Genomic DNA, 14,499 nt, shown 5'->3' with positions numbered 1-14,499 from the left:
AAAACCAGACTCATGCATGTCATCAAGAAGTACAGCACAGAGATACAGTTACTTCCCATCTTGATAAAGCTGAATGTCCCTCCTAGGGAAAGCCCCAAGCCATGGGACCCCTGAGTCCAGGGGCCACCTCCCAGGAGACATACAGGGAATGTCCTGTGCTCACCTCACCCCTTTCAGAGGTTTAGCTCTCTGTTTTCAAAGCCATGATTCACATGGAGCTGCTACATGGCCTTGAGTAACAGTGCTGCATGAGAAAGAGCTGTGATAAGCAGGACTGTCCCAAACACCAGTTAAGAGCCACTTTTAAGCTCAATTTCTTTTCTCTGGCCCTTGATTGAGCTATTTGCCAGCTTTGATCCCGGCTGTACACCTTGCTGACCTGCCTTCCTGGTTTAAACCTGGAGCTGCCTTGTTGCTCTGAAGCCAGACTTCCCTGGTGGAACAGTCTCACTGCTCCCTGACAAGTATTTTGGTCACATGCAGACCTGAGCACAGACAAATACACATGTTCACTGGCAGCTGCAGCACAGCTTTGCATGTTGGTTTGTAGGAGGGCTGAGGTTAGTGCCTGAGAGCAGAGAGCAACAGGGCTGGTCTCATATGGTCTCCAGATAGGAAAAGAGGAGGAGACATCCTGTTTCCTCCCTGGACATTGGGAAATTTTAAGATATAGGTTACCCTCAGCAAGCTTGCAGGTGACACCAAGATGGGAGGAGTGGCTGAAACACCAGGGGGTTGTTTCCACCCAGAGAGACTTTGACAGGCTGGGGAAATGAGCTGACAGGAACCTCATGAGGTTCAACATGGAGAAGTGCAATGTCCTGCACCTGGGGAGGAACAACCGCACACCAATATATGCTGGGGGCCACCCAGCTGAAAAGCAGCTTTGCAAGAAAGGACCTGGGGATCCTGATGGACACCGGGCTGAGCGTAAGCCATCATGGGCCCTTGTGGCAAAGAAGGCTATCCTGAAGGTATCCTGGGCTGCATTAGACCAAGTATTGCCAGCAGGATGAGGGACGTGATCTTTCTCCTCTACTCAGTGCTCATGAGGCCACACCTGGAGTACTGTGTCCAGTTCTGGGCTCCCCAGTCTAAAACAGACATGGACATACCTGGAGAGAGTCCAATGAAGGGTGCCCAAGATGGTGAAGGGACTGGAGCTTCTCTCCTATGAGGAAAGGCTGAGAGAGCTGGGACTGTTCAGCCTGGAGAAAGCTCAGGGCGGAATCTTATTAATGTGTATAAATACCTGAAGGGAGGGTGCAAAGAAGTCTCTTTTCAGTGGTGTCCAGTGCCAGGACCAGAGGCCATGGGCACACACTGAAACACAGGAGGTTCCCTCTGAACATCAGGAAAACTTTTTTTACTGTGAGGGTGATCAGGCACTGGCACAGATTGCCCAGGGAAATTGTAGAGTCTCCATCCTTGCAGGTATTTAAAAGCCACCTGGGCACAGTCCTCAGCAACCAGCTCTGGGTGGCCAACTTGCGCAGTGAGGTCAGACCAGACGACCTGCAGAGGTCCCTTCCAGCCTCAACCAGTCTGTGATTCTGTGGTTCTGTGAAACAACATGTCTTTATTGAAGCTGGGAAAAGCAGCCTCTGCCCAGATGACACCAGGCCTGTGACAGGATGCCTCCAGCCCAATAGAACCCAGCAGGAGCAGTGCTTGAGCAGTGCTTCCAATCCCACTGTCACACCACCTGGGCACGGCAGAGGCAGGGTGGGGAGAGGACATCAGGAGCCAATTCCAGGAGCCAGAAGTGAGGTGCATATCCTGATCGGAAAGTTCAGGGGTTCATCATCATTTGCTGCATAAACAAAGCACAATATGTGGTCACCGATATTTCCTTCTTATGTTCCTTCTTTGTCTTCCTCCACCATCTCTGCCACTTCTCCTATTATAACGACCTGTAGGGAATTACTGGACGACCCTTCCTCAGATAAACTCCAGTTCTTATTGCAGGAGACTTGGACCTATGCTTTCCTTAGTGGTTACAGCCTTGAACACAAGGCTCTTCAGAAACCTCAAGGAGGTGGTCCTGTGCCCCACACTACACAAAGATCAAACTTCGCTTTCCAACAGCATGGGAAAGTCTTCATGAAAGCCCCCAGTCTGGTCTCATGGGGCTGAGGGGGACTGGGAAGATGCTGGCTGAATTTGGGCTTCTTCAGCCCCACACAGGGCAGGTGCAAGCAGCTTTACCAAGGGACTTTAACCCTCATTCCCTGGCCTCTGCCTCTCAACATGGATGCAGGAGGGTGTTATCCAGCAGTGTGGATGTAAAGAGAACAACAGATCTATTTCAGCCAAGAATGCAGAGGGTCAATTCCTGAATGTTTGGCTTTAGAATTTACCTTTTGCAGCAAACCGCAAATGCTGAACACCTTCCAAACATGGAATAAGGGTGATAGCATGTCAAAAAACTACAGAATCCCCCTTCTTGCTTACATTCACTTTCATTCCCTGGAGCCAGAGATGCACCTGTACAGAGAAACAATTGAAAGTAAAAGATAATTTAGGAGAATATTCTGTAATTCCAGAAGGGCTGGCACTCCACTAAGATTTCAACCCACTTTGTGGGCCAAGTATTAAAATGACCATAATTGCACCTTCAATAGCAAATTAACTACCTAGAAGGACTATCAGCTAAAGCCCTGAGGCACAGGTATCCCTGGCCATTTGTGGTACAAAGGGATATTTTCCATCCTCCCACTGTCCCTGCAGAAGGAGCAGCTCTTCCATTAAGCCTTAGCTAGCTCATCCAGCCTGGGGTAGACAGTTTTGATATCTTAGAATCACAAATATCTAGGTGTCCTCAAAAGGCGCTAAGTATCTGTGATTAGACAACAGACTTCCCCATCCACTTTTTGGGTGAGCAGGGTAGGTTGCATAGGCTGAGACTTCAGCGACTGCAATGGGAGCTCATCCAGAGACACCCCCTACCGCCCCCCACTTCCCCCACCCCACCCCCAGCAGCAGCTAGATGCCCAGGGTGGAGCCCAGAGCACAGTCCCACCCTAACCCACAGAAGGAGCCAAGGTCTTATTCCTGGATGGTTCTTTCCACACCAGCCCCTCTACTTTCAGAGGAAGGAGCATTGTGAGAGCATCCTTTGTTATATCCCATTGCATGACTTTCATGCTGGAGCAAAGACCCAAAACAGTTCCCTCCTTTGAGCATCTCTAAAAAATGTGGTCAATTCCTGGGACATCAAAGACCCCATTGATGGGGGTTCAAACCTCACCCATCTCCCCTCTTTCCCTCTCACCTGCAGCACCCTGGACCAACATGAGGAAGAAGGGGAAGAGCAGGTACAGGATCTTCATGGCTGATACCTGGCCCAGGTCTTCACGGGGCTGCAGAGGGGAGACACCAAGGCAACAAGGGCATGGGGGACACCAGGCAGTGTAGAAGCCTGGGCACTGTGGTGTACCGAAGTGCAGATGTATTATCCTGAACAAAAGAAGATGGTGTTGTCTGTAGCCTATTCACAAGAACAGCAGTTTGTATACAACTTCATGAATAGCCTGCGAATAGTTCAGGAAGTTTCAGGTAAGGCAGTATCTAAACACATTTTTTTCTGTCATCTTCCTTATGCTTTCTCCCAAGCACAGACTGTAGATCTTGTGTCTGGTGATTCATGCTGTTTTAAGTAAAAAACCAGCTGGTGCTATTTAGAGAATGCAGTCAGAAAATTTACCTTTGGAAGTACCTTGGGCCTTATGCACAGCACACTTGTCTCTAAAACAGACGTAAATATGTTTGGACTGGATGATCTTAAAGGTCTTTTCCAACCTAAATGATTCCAGGATTCCATGATTCTATGTTTCTAGGGAGACAGAATCAAAGCGATAGACTAGGTATGCTTTCGAGTATGGTCATGAGATAAGGGTTATGCCTAGTGCCTGTGCTCTCTTGCTTCTGCATCTCCTTACCAAAGGCCAAAATAGAGAAGGTTTGCATGATTCAGAGATGCTTGTGCCAATGCTGAAGACAAAAGCAATAGTAAAGCTGCAATCACGAAATTATTCTGTGCAGCAGCTCCCCAGTTAGGAGAAAGAGGGGAGATAGGTGTCTCAGTGGCCAAAGAGATCAGGAAAACACAACCTTTCAAGTTAACTGAAGGCTGAAAGAATGGAAATTCTCTGTACTGCTGCATGTAAAGTGGCTCCTCCCTTTAAGTTATAGACTTCCCATTTCCCCAGAATATAAGATCCTGGTGTCTCTCTTCAAACACCACAGAAATTTCCCAGTTTCTCCTGTGCTGGGGAAACCCTGGATCCAGCTTCAGCAAATTCCAAGCTCTAACAGGAAGGAATTAATATTTTCAATTTACTTTTTTCCCTATAAAGCTCAGAAGGTGTCATTATGTGAACAGATATATCCAACAGTTTGTCATTTAGACAGTTCCACCATGATGGAACTTGAACAGAGAGACTGAATGGGTGGCCAGCCTGCAAGAGACCCCATAGTTACTTGCCTGATGAGGGAATGTCTTGGTCTTCAGGCGGCGACAAACGCACCAGGAACCACTTGTGTCCAGATGCCCTTGGGGTTAGGGAATACCACTTTGCCCAAAACACCCTGGGTTTATATCACTGCTGGTGGGTGAGACGTGCTTATTCCCATGGCCACATCTCCCCACGGCCAATCAGAAAGTGACCCATCTGCATGGGGATGGTGGGGTTGCACCTCGTCCCTCCCTGCTGCAGTGGGAGGGGCTGAGGTGCCTCCTGGGGGCTGTTGCAATCTTCACCGTTATCCTCATGCAACACGTCTTGTGTCATCCTACTGCACAGCGGGCACATGGGCTGTGGTGGCTTCACACGAACTGCCTGGACTTTGCCTGGTACAGACAGCAGCAACCAGTCTCAAAAAAAGCAGATAAGGTTTCCCTCCTTGTCTCCTCCAATCCGACAAAATAATTGGCTAGCGTGGAACGTGCAAGAACATGAGGAGTGTTATAAACCTTCTTACCTTTCAACATTATAAGAAGGGCTTTATCTCTGTTTTTATTTGAAGTGTCACCAGATGTTTTGAATATAACATATTGATTGCTGCATGCATTTATGAGCTGATGTTCAAATGCACACATACATCATCTCTAGTTCGCTGCTTCCATGTAAGTCATGTCATATTATGGGTAACGGAAAATATAATTTATCCATTGATCTTTTTCTTGCTGTTTCTCCTCTATCTCTACTATATGAAACTCATGGGGTGACTTTCCAAAATACCATCAGCCTTGCCCAAGATGTTCTGGCCAAACGGGCCCATGGGTCAGTGGGACAGCTTCATGCTGATGAGATAAAGGGCATTCATGGTGACTGCTAAATGTTCAGTTAAACGATAGATGAATGAACATGAGGGAAACGAGCCTGGAAAGTCAGTGGGAACCTGCTGTGCTGGGTACAGGACCTGGACGGCAGGCTGGGAGCTGTTGGTGGGCAGAAAGACCCTGTGCGGTGGTGCAGCACCCCCAGCCCGGGCCACTCGGAGATCCCGGGATAAGCCCTATCGTGCTGTTACCGTGCTCACAAATGCAGCAACTGGGCGTCAGGCAGTCCCTGTCCACACCTGGGCTATCAGCTGCCTGAGTGGTGTACCAGAACGACTCAGCAGGAATTGTGGCCAGAATGTAAAATACTGACCAAAGTCAATCATCTCGAGATGCTATAAATAGCGATCCAAAAGGGACACCTTTTGAGCTCTCCAGGACTGCAGCGGGCTGGGTGACCCAGCATCTCCCCCTGAGCTGGGGTGCCTCTCAGGGCAGATTTCGTGAGGATTGAAGGATCGTCCGTCGACGATTTTGTGAGGGCTCAAAGGCCTGATTTCATGAGATTCACCGACCATCCATTGATGAATGCCAGCACACAAAAGTGAGTAATTCATGAAACTCATTAAAAGGGTAATTTTAATCACAGGTTAACCTCGGGGATGTGTGTGTGTGTGTGTGCAATTTGACTCAGAACTGTTTGTCTGTCTGTGTGTGCATGCGATTTGATTTAGAGCTGTTTGCCGGTCTGTCTGTGTGTGATTTGATTTAAACCCCATCTGTGTGCTTGCAACCCTGCTGTAAGTTTCCGGTGACCCTTGCCATTCTCGAACCTTTAACTAAGTCGCTATTTTGATTGTAACAAATTCCATCAAATTGCTGTATTAAATTGGCTGGTGCTTAAGCGCTGTTAAGAATTATACAACCTAATTCTGTGATCTATCTGAAATATGCTAATAAATCCCAAATTACTGCTAAACCAAAGCCATGTAAAAAAGCATACTGGCGACACCCTAGCTCATGTGGACACAGCTCTTGGGGTTGTAGAGATACCCACCCACTCCTACAACCCTCCCAATTTATGTCATAGGAGACTGGGCTACTCGGAATCCAGCAGGGACCTTCAGCTTCAGGACCAGGACCTGGGAGCAAATGCAGGCGTCAGCCCCGTGGCTCTGGGAAGGGCTGCACACCCAGCGGGGAAGCAGAAGCTGGGGAAGTCGGGGATGGAGTGCTGAGGGTGATCTGCCTCCTTGGGATGGAAAGGATTCAGTAAAACGGCCAGGGTCACTAGTTGCTGACATATTCAGGCGTGCAAGGACATACACGTGTATTTAAATATACAGGGCAGAGGTCTGCGCTTGCAGAAAGGTTGTGCCAGTGATGGCTGCTGACGGAGAACAGCGTTGTAATCCCAGTTTATCTGAGGCAGGCAGAGAGAAGAAGACACCCTGCTTTCTCCCTGCTGGACTATACTTCTGCACACTTCCAGGTTGTGGGCCATGGGACCCATTGGAGAGGTCACCTTGAGGAGGAGCTGGACAGCCAGTCTGGGAGACCTACTTCCCTCCAAGGCCTTGTCAAGGTCTCCTTGGAGGCTGTCTGTGGGATCAGGCCACGCTGGGAGGGGTGTGGCAGGGACAGGCTGTGGGGCTGGCAGCAGGGAGGGAGCTGAGCAGGGACTGCTCTGTAATGGTCGGCCCCACTGCAGATCAGGGAGATGGAGGTCCCATCCCAGTGTGTGGTGGGACCTCTGGGGCCTCTCGCATGGGTCAGGTGGGCAGCCCTGGCCATGCCCACCAAGGGACACACCACGCAGCACAGCCCCGAGCATGAAGCTGTGGCTGCCAGGGACAAGGGAAACCCGTGATGAACAGCACCAGGACAGGGCTCCTGCTTCCCGGGAGGGAGCATCCGCAGAGCAGCTCCATCACGCCCACAGCAAACACCCTGGCCTGGCAGGGACTGACAGGCTCGGTATCCCCACATGGCTGCCAAGCAAGAGCATCCCCAGGGACAGATGCAGTGGTGAACCCCAGCATCCCCAGGCGCTTCTCCTGCCACCAGCCCACCACCACCCCCAGACCGAGCAGGCACGGCACACCCTCTGTCGCAAGGAAACAGCCACACATCCCACCTGCTGCAATGCCAAACTGATTATCTTTATTCAAGCCGGGAAAAGCAGCCTCTGCCTAAACACCACCAGGCCCGTGACGGGATGCCTGCAGCCCACAAGCGCCCGGGCACCCAGCAGGAGCAGCACTTCCACTCCTGCCATCACACCACCTGGGGATGGCAGAGGCAGGGCAGGGAGAGGACATCAGGAGATGGTTCCAGGAGCCAGAAGCGAGGGGGACATCCTGCCCACAGATTTTAGGCTCTCAGCCCCAGACACTGTACAAGGAAAGCAGACAAGCACGTCACCTGTTGTAACTTACTTTTCCCTTCCTTCCACTCTCTCCTACCTCCCCTGTGATGACAAGCAAGTCTATGGTGCAAGGGAATCAGGCTCAGTGGAGGTGAGGTTCAGTCCTTATTGCAGACAGTTTGGACCCGTGTTTTAGTGTTGGCAGCCCAGACCCCAAGTCTATGCAGATACAGCAAAACCAGGATCATGTCCTCGATGCTGTCCAAGGACAGTGAATGCTTCACTCTTTGCTAGCTTGGGAGAGCCCTCTGCAAAGCTTCAATGAATCTCACGGGACTGAAGGAGAGCGGGGAGGTGCTGGCTGACCTTAGGCTCCTTCAGCCCTACAGCAGGCAGGTCCAAACCCACAAGGGCTTTTCCCTTCCTTATTGGACTTCCCCCACCAAGCATAAAGGCAGGACAGTACTTGCCAGGCATTGGCTAGAAAGAAATTTTTAACAGATATTTCTGTGGACAGAGGAGGAAATTCTTTCCTCAGCCAGGAATCTAGACCTTACCTTTTGCAGCAATACTGAAAATGCGAACATCTTCCAATAGGTACTGAAGGGTACCTGCATCTCTGATAAGTGCAGAATCCCCTCCTTTGTACGCATAGTAATGGGTTTCCTGTTTCCATGGGGAATGACACACACAAAACAATTAAAGTGATAATCTGGTATAGCAGAGTGTGGTTGCAGAAAGGCTGACGCTCCCCATGCATTTCAGGCCCATATACGCACTCATCTTCAACCTCACCATAGCTACATCTTCCATAGCAACGTGTCTCACCTAGAAGGACACTTTCACTCTCAGGTGGGTGCACACAAGAACAGACAGTGGGAAGGACTAGCATGAGGTCAAGGAAGAGCCGTGCTGTCTCCCCAGCTGCATGTCCATCACTGCCTGGACCAGCAGAGCTGGCAAGCAGGGCTCTCCTCGTATCTCACGTCCCTGTCCTGGCTGCACCCTGCCTTTGAGTGACCTCTGATGGAAAATCCCTGCCCAGCCCTTGCAGGCATCATGCCTTGGGGTAATGAGGTTTTGGGACACTCACCCAAGACACCACTAGATGAGAAGGGACAGCTTTGTGCCCCCGGTAACCCACCAAGCCAATAACCCCCTGAGGCTCGCTTCCAACCCTGCACAGGGCAAAAGATCATCCAGAGACACCCAAAGCGGAACAGCTGGGTGCAGGTTTGGACCCTGAAACCAAACACCTTCCTGAGCCACAGAAGAAGCCAGACTTCTATTTCCAAGGGCTCTCTCCACCCCCAGTCCATGTCCTCTTGGAAGGGCACTCAGAAAATGCCTTTTCCTCAATCCCTGCTAACCTTTGCATCACTCCAACTAATGTGGTCACTTTGCAGGACATGCAAAGTCCCACTGATGGGGGCTCACACCTTACCCATCTCCCCTCTTTCCCTCTCACCTGCAGTGCCCTGGATCAACAGGAGGAAGAAGGGGAAGAGCAGGTAGAGGATCTTCATGGTTGCCGCCTGTCCCTGGTCTTCACGGGGCTGCAGAGGGGGACACCAAGGCAGTAAGGACATGGAGGACCCCAGGTAGTGCAGAAGCCTGGGCACTGTGGCATACCAAACTGCAGAGGGGCTACCTCCAACTAATGCAGATGATGCTTCCTCTACCTCTTAAGAACAATTCTTAGGTCTGTACCACCCTGCGTATCATGGGAGCATTTCATGGTGCCTCAGTCTCTTGGAAACCAATCGCCTCAGCGGATGCTTTTCCATTAACTTTCTCAAAGGTCTTCCACAGACCTTCCCCAAAGCATAGACTGCAGACCTTGGGGTTTGCCGATTCAATGAAAACAGCATCCGGTGAAATTTGGAAAAGGCAGATATAAAATTGCCATGGGAAGTTACGGGACTAATGAACTTTTACTCCCTCATGCTTCATTTATCAAACACTTTTCTCATTACCAAAATACATATATATTCCCTGATTGCTGGAAAGACCCAAATCTCCAGGGTTCTCTGAAGGTGCTAAATGCCTATGGCCTGAAACAGTCTGTCTCTAGGGTTGTCCCCAATCAAGGAATGAAACATGACGTGATTTCAGGCAGATCAGACTTACTGCTTGTGACTTTCCTCTCTCATTTCTACCTCTCCTTAACCAAGGGCCAGAGCAGAGAACGTTTGCACATCAGAAAATGCTTGTGCCAACACCCAGTGCCATGCCCATAGTCAGACTACAGGAAAGAAAGGATCTGGGCTCTTGCATTTAGGGAAATGCATGTGCCTGGAGATGCCATGCTATATGAAGGGTCAGCTGGAGCTCTCCACCACCTCAGCCAGTCTGAAGCTGGATGCCCAAACCACCCTGCCCAATCACCTCTGCTTCCCTGGGCCCAGGAAAGTCCTCCCAGCCTGGCTTAGGAGGGCCCATCCTCAACTCAAGACCATTCCCAGGCTTCCCAGCAAAGACACTGGTGAAGGGTCTGGAGCACAGGCCTTATGAGGAACGGCTGAGGGAACTGGGGTTGTTTAGGCTGGAGAAGAGGAGGCTGAGGGGAGACCTTATCGCTCTCTACAACTACCTGAAAGGAGGTTGTAGTGAGGTGGGTGTTGGTCTCTTCTCCAAGTAGTTAGTGATAGGACGAGAGGAAATGGGCTTAAGCTGCGCCAGGGGAGGTTTAGGTTGGATATTAGGAAAAATTTCTTCACGGAAAGGGTAGTCAAGCATTGGAACGGGCTGCCCAGAGAGGTGGTGGAGTCACCATCCCTGGAAGTGTTCAAAAAACTGGTAGATGTGGCACTTCGGGACATGGTTTAGTCTAGTCTACCCTTGATTGGTTTAGTGTGGACTTGGTAGTGTAGGATAATGGTTGGACTGGATGATCTTAAAGGTCTTTTCCAACCTAAACGATTCTGTGATTCTATTCTATGACACTCCCCAGCCCCACACTTGCTGCCCCTGCCCCATACAGTACCAACCCAGGGAGAAGCAAGAGGGAAGTGTCTCGGTGGCCAGAAATGGAAACACTAATCAACCTTTTGAGTTAACTGAAAGCCTGAAAGGACAGAAAATCTCTGTACTGCTGTGGGAAAAGTATCTCCATACTTTGCTGAGGAAAGTCCCCATTCCCCCAGAACAGAACATCTCAGGCTCCCTCCTCCAGCATCAAGGCACCTTTTTAGTCTCTCCTGTAGTTAGGAAACCTTAGTTCCAGTTTCCACATGTTCTGGGCTCTTAGATTCGTGTGAAGGTTTTTATTCTCTTTCCTAGGCATCTCTGGTGGCCTAATTATATACATGGATACTTCCAGCGGTTTGTCATTTAGATGAGTCTAGGGTGATAGGACTTGAGCAGAGAAGCTGAATGGGAAGTCTTCCAGAAAGAGACCCAGCAATTACCTACCTGATGAAGGTCTTGGTGTTCAGGCAGTAACAAACCCAGCAGGAATCACTGGTGTCCAGATGCCCTTGGGTCCAAGGAGTACCGTTTTGGCCAAAACACCCTGGGTTTATACCATTGCTGGTGGGTGGGACATGTGCTTATTATTGCTTACACATCTCCCCTTGGCCAATCAGAAAGTAACCCATCTGCATGTGGATGCCGAGGTTGCACCTTATCCCTCTCTGATGCAGTGGGAGAGGCTGAGGTGCCTCCTGGGGGCTGTTGCAATCTTCACCGTTATCCTCATGCAACATGTCTTGTGTCATCCTGCTGCACAGCGGGCACATGGGCTGTGGTGGCTTGACACAAACTGACTGGGATGGACAAAGCAGACTGGTTGGTGTAGACGACAGCAGCAACCAGTCCCATAAAAAGATAAAATATATGTCTCTTCCTTTCCTCTCAGTTTACTTAGTAAGCAGGTAGTGTGTGACATGAAGAATCATGCATTTTAATTTTCTCCTTTTTTAACAATACAAGAACAGCTTCATCCTTGCCAAGGTGATTTTCATTTGACATGCCAGGAAGTAACAAGTGTAAGGCTACCTTTCTGATGGCTACTCAGATAAACAAACAATGAACAGAGGAAAAATGATGAGTTTTGACCACAGCTCACCTAATTCCATCTGAATTCACTGCTCCTAAAACTGTCATTCCTGGTACAAAACCCACAAATGCGGTTCAATAGAAAAAATCTGTGTGTAAAGGTACGCAAACTAAGGAAGACTGTTGAATGAAGGTGAATAGGACTTATTAGGCCTTGGAGATGTGAGCTTGATCAAGAGTTCGTGGATTTATAGGAATTATGTGATGCTTCAGAAAAGTAAAGATCAAGGTGGGTCATGGAGGAGCAGGTCATGAGAAACAGAGAGAAGCAAGGGATGAAATGGGCCAAGCTCATGTAAGCAGGCTGCTGGTCAATATGCTTCTCTGGCCATGCCCTACATCTGATCACCATAATCTGTCCTATATGGCTAGTAAACTTTATTTCTAACTATTTTTTGTACAGTCTATGGTGTGTCTGCATGGTTGTGCAGTCCTCTAGCAAACTTCAACCCAGAGTACTGGGAATGGGAGAAAGTACCAACAGTGCTGGTGCATTGCCCATAGAGAATCTGGGAATTGGGTCCTGGAGAGAATGACGGGTCTCTAGGTTGGATACATTAGAGACAAAGGGTCTGGTGCCATCTATCAGAGAGACACGTGATGGGAATATTCTGCAAGCAGCAATCCATAGAAGTGTGGTGGGTGTCCGTGGTGGTGTCTTTGTGGATGTAAGGGTCCTGGGAGCATCTTCACTCCTGGAGGTTTAGCACTAGGCTCCGGACCAGTCCAGGGCCAGCACAACCAAGGGCTGCTGATTATGGTGTGGAGAGGGCTTCTAGCCCACAGTGCAGCCAGGCCACAGCTGGGCCGAACCCCTGCCCAGGAGAGCTGCTTTGAGGTGAGGATCTTGTGCTAGACCCCACCAGAACTGCACCTTGGCCCTGCTGATCAAGGCCTGGTCCTTGACCCACAGCTAACATCCCTTGCTGGCTTTGGCCCATGCCCACAGAAGTGCCCAGTGCCCCAAGATGAGGCTGCTGCCAGCCCCCCTGGCCTGCACTGCTCCCTGGCTGGGGGCAGTGGCATGACCCCTGTCCTGCCAGCCCCCATGGTGACTGCCCCATGGCAGTGCAGGAGCCACCCCCATGCTCCCCTTGAGCTAAGCATCATTGATCTGCTCCAAGGCTCGCCCACAATGCTGACCCACAGCCTGGCCCTGGGCTCCTAACTGACCCCCCCCCCCTCCATCCCAGACCCAGATCTTGAACCCCGAGCCCCCAGCCCTGACCCCCAACTCAGTCCCAAGCTCCTGAGTGGCTTCCTGGCACAGCCATCACTCCCTATTTTCTCAGGGGCAGAATGGCTTCCCCCATCCCCCAGCTACCCCTGAACCCCACAACACCTCCCTGGTGCCACGGACACAGGCCCCACCGCTGGGGACGGACCCAAGGCCACCAGAGTGGCATGTTCTGTCAAACAGCCCCATGGGGACTCCTGACCCAGCTGGGACCCACTGGACAACCGGCAGGCACCCACTGAAGTTAGGTGGCACATAGCAACCCGCCATGCCTGACCCTGGATGTTAGGTGCAGGGATGCCCTTGCTGAGAGGCAAGGCTGGTGTTGGGGTCCCTGTGGGTCCCACACACACAGTGGGGAGGCTGCTGCTGTGTCTTGGAGCCAACTTGGAGAGAGGGTAGGTGAGGGTGGGGTGTGCGTGTGTTTGGGCCTATCGGGAATTCACCTGGTCTTCTCTGCCCTTCCCTGCACCCAGAGAAAAGGGAGGCATGCCCACACATCACTCCCTGAGGACACACACACACCTCGGCAGCGGGAATGCAAACCACCACCTTGTATTGGAGGCATTGGGGTAAGGGATTCCAGCGGGACCATGGTCCAGCTCTCCAGGGTTGACGCCGTTCCTGGTGGTGCTTGATGTCTCCACGCAGCATAACCCCAACCGTGCTGCGAGGACGTGGGCTGGTCTCAGAACGCTGCTTGGAGATTGGCACCAGGGACCCAGGAGCCCATCAGGGATACCACCGGCTGTAGGAGGAAAGGTCTGGCAGTGCCTGTCCGAACCAGGGCAGCAGTGAGGGCTCAGGGATGTCCCTATGCCCTTGGGCTGCGTATTCCCCCCTCTTTCTCCAACAGCCTCACCTCTAACCCCAACAGGCAGCAACCTCAGCCCTTCGGGCACCCCTCAGCCTACCTCCGGCAGCAGAAGTCTTGCTCAGAGCAAATGCCAACACGACTGATCCCCGGAGGACACGATCCATGAGAGCAGAAACCCCCACGGCGCTCACAGTCCTGGGGTGATCCTCGAGCGAGGGACAGCCCTGCAGAGCGCAGAAAGAGGAGACCTTCAGCATGGCCCTGCTGAGGTGCTGAGTGCAGCCCCTGGTCCCTGTATGGCCAACATTAGCCCACCCCTGACTGTCCCCTGCCATGAACGCCCGGGCAGGCACCTGCAGCAGAAATCAAGGTGATATTTATGGCACTTGAACGGGAGACACTCACTACTGTCCCTCAGCAGCCTCCAGGAGAAGCTCTCCAAAACATCTGCTGGCTCACTCCTGGCACAAGGGAGGACTCCAAGGCTAGAAGCAGGATCTGCCTTCTTCCTCCCTCCTCCTCCTCCCCAGCAGGGCTGCTTTGCCCAGTGCTGCTGACTCAGAAAGGCAAGCGCCAGGAGGAATGGAGAAGGTAGCAAATCCTCGTCCATGGAGCATGAGAGCTTTGTTACAAGGTCCCAGCTCCGGTCCCAGCTGCAGAACTGCAGCAGGAGCCTTTTCTTAAAGGTATGGGGTGTGAGGGACCCCAGAGGGGATGCCACAGCAACCAGAAGT

The sequence above is a fragment of the Pelecanus crispus genome, chromosome 3 (assembly GCF_030463565.1).
Source record: "Pelecanus crispus isolate bPelCri1 chromosome 3, bPelCri1.pri, whole genome shotgun sequence".
Taxonomy (NCBI): Eukaryota; Metazoa; Chordata; class Aves; order Pelecaniformes; family Pelecanidae; genus Pelecanus; species Pelecanus crispus.
Note: the sequence above shows the minus strand (reverse complement) of the source record.